General features: G+C 45.6%; 1 protein-coding gene across 1 annotated transcript in view; it reads right to left on the bottom strand.

Moving 5' to 3' along the window:
- The window catches only part of ELF5 (E74 like ETS transcription factor 5), a 21,001-nt gene extending 18,448 nt beyond the window's left edge, over positions 1-2,553 (bottom strand). The window contains exon 1 of the mRNA XM_006014662.2: positions 2,487-2,553. The gene's annotated coding sequence lies outside the window, so the exon portion shown is untranslated. The remainder of the gene's footprint in view (positions 1-2,486) is intronic.
- Positions 2,554-2,941: the final 388 nt, after the last annotated feature.

Genomic DNA, 2,941 nt, shown 5'->3' with positions numbered 1-2,941 from the left:
ACCCTCGACTGGCCCATGCGGGGGCCAGGACCAGAGAGGGTCAAAAGGGCCGGGGGCCCACCGCGAGGGACTCCCAAGAGCCGGAGGCCTGGGGTCCCGACTGGCCTTGAGGTGGGCCAGGGCCAGGTAGCTGAAGGTTCCGGGGGAACCACACCCGAGAGGGGAACAAGGCTTCGGGGGGGCTAGGTAGCCCAGATGAAGGCGGAGAGGCCGCCTGATCAGGAGAGATCATAGTGGGGTCGTATAGGATGATTTTGGGGCCCAGCGTGGGGCCGGTGATAGTGTTAACACCGAGATGCCATCTGTGAGGCTTGTGCTGCGGTATTAGGGGAGGTCAGAGCCGCAGAGCGCCCCCTGGCATCGGGGCACTACAATGGGCAGCCTCTTGCTTAATTGACATCGGATTGAATCCATTATCATCAAAGGCGTGGCGGGTGAGATAGGCGGGCGGTTGCCCAGAGACAGGGGGGCGGGCCACAAAGAGCTCGGCCCTGAGTAGGCCCCCTGTCACGGTGACAGGCGGGCGGGCCATGGAGCCCGGCCCCAGGAGGCCCCCTGTCACAGACTTTTTTCCACCAACTTCAACAAATGTTAGAATTCATCCCTAGTTTGGACCATGTCAATGGGTGACAAGACAGAGAACCCAATGAACCTGAGACACCAAATACCTAGACAGTCACTTCATATAGAAACAGAGATGAAGACAGGAAGAACTAAGGCTCACCAATGACCCTGCCTTAGCAATCACAGGATAGTGATAGTGTAGAATGTGTCTACGTGATCCCAACAGATAATCCCTGTTCACTGCCTCAAATCAAGGTCAAAACCTCCAGGATCCTGTAACATGCCCAAGGGAAATGCCATTTCACACTTGCAGGAGACTCTGTATGTCCCTGTATGTGACAGCAGGAAATCCCCACGGCTGTGATTAATATGGAACAGCCATTTCCAAACACATGCTTCCATGAGCACAGTAAACAAGCAACAGGCAAACTAGAAGCTTGGGGTAGAAACAAGTATAAGACCATCTACAATAGTGTAAGTGCACTAGTCTGAGACACTGTACAGACAGATGGGAAATGCAGCTCTGAGACCACGCCATGTTTGCCTCTTGCAACTCAAGAAAATTTGGGGCAAATCTGGATCCTGTTGAAATCAATGAGAAATTTTCCATCACCTTCAACAAAGGCAGGATTTTGCCTATCGTTTCTCCTAACTGCCAAGAGTTGATGGGACAACCCGCCCCCACCATGCCTGTTTAAAATTTCTCTTTTAAAGAACTGCTTTTTAATAGAAATACTGACAACACCCGTTCTTTGTACTAAATATTACTTTGAAGTTGATTTTTAAATTAATAGTTTAAAGAGAGTTAGTTAATATCATCTGGAAGTGTGCCAGTACTTGGGTAAGGGAAGATACTATCCTTGAAAGATTCTAATAAAAATTTACCTGGCATAACCTTCTTGCTGTTATCAGGTAAAAGCCTGTGAGCATTTGCATGCTTACAGGCATCATGTAATGGGGGTGGTTAGATTTCACACTTTGGCTACATTTTCATGATGATTTTCCAAGGCTGAAATCCATTTCAAGTAGGATACCAGCACTTAGGTTACAGGGGTTCTGTTTGAAGTAAAGCTGGGCCTGAATCAAAGCCGAGCCAACTGGACCCTAGGGAACTCCAGCTCTGTCTCTACATCTAACTTCTGAAGTTTAATTCACCTACAGACTGTTTATCCAAACTGGAAAAATCTAGTTCCATACAGGTCCAAGCCAGAGCTCCTGTCTGATGCTTGACTTGTAGCCATGTGACAAAGTTACTCTCAGCAACTACCACTGGAGGGCTCAGCAATATGCCATAATAGCAAAATCAACTTAAAGGTGAGAGCCCCATTGTGTTCAGGTACACAGTTTATACCGGTGGCTCCTTACACAACTATGTATATGTCAGCCAAAAATATTTATTCTTAATGTCACTAGCAGGTCTAATTTACTTTGCAAATCTCCTAGGCAAACAGGATATCTATATGTGTCACATCAGATAATCTCTCAGCTTTACCTGGTACCTCATTTACATACACACATATCTGGCTGAATAGACTCTGGAGGGAAAAAAAAAAAAAGGGAAGAGACAGTCAGTTGTTTAAACAGGAAATCTTTTTTTCAATGTTAGTTTTAACTCCTGCTAGTGCAGTGCTGTAAAAAGCAATCAATTAGTGTTCATGCTACAAACATTTTCTTTTGATTTAATGAGACAGGTCTGGATTGTTCATTGATTAAATCATATTTGTTGAGGTTCACATGTGTATCCCACTAATTTGTTAAACTGAAATCAAATGCTTGTTGTCGAGACAAGTGGTGTGATGCACAATTCAGAAGGGCAGACAGTGCATCAGGTAGGTGACTGATAAATCACCATGCAGACACACACCACCTTGGCAGCCTGCAGCTCTTAAAAATAGCGACATCGATAAATAAACTGAGCTTACGTGTGGATGGGAGCTTACTCCTGTTGCAGTGCTTAAGTCCAAAAGTAGGTCTCAGACGCAAGGGGAATGAGGAGGCTTCTGGCAGCAGTGCACTGCACTGTGGAAATAAAGCCACCTGCAGCTCTGTGATATATGGAACACGTTACAGACAGGTTTGTTTGGTTTTTCAGGTTCTTTTACACACCCCCTCTGATGACAGTGATAATATACAGTACAACAGCTCAAGGAGTGGGGGGAGAAACATTCTTAAGTGCAAAACATTTACCTTTATCCTGTATGGTTTTTTACTCCTCCCCTAAATGCTGTTAATTTAAATAAGTGTGACTTGGGCCACATTAAGCAAATCAAGTACATTTAGGTGCCTGAAGATGGGACAGGTCTCCTACAGTTCTTTCTTTCCAAACCTTGGCACTTAAAAGAACTCACATTTCCTCCCCAGGTCTAAAGGTACTGAA

This window comes from Alligator sinensis, unplaced genomic scaffold (assembly GCF_000455745.1).
Source record: "Alligator sinensis unplaced genomic scaffold, ASM45574v1 scaffold442_1, whole genome shotgun sequence".
Taxonomy (NCBI): Eukaryota; Metazoa; Chordata; order Crocodylia; family Alligatoridae; genus Alligator; species Alligator sinensis.
This window is presented reverse-complemented; position numbering and strand designations above follow the sequence as displayed.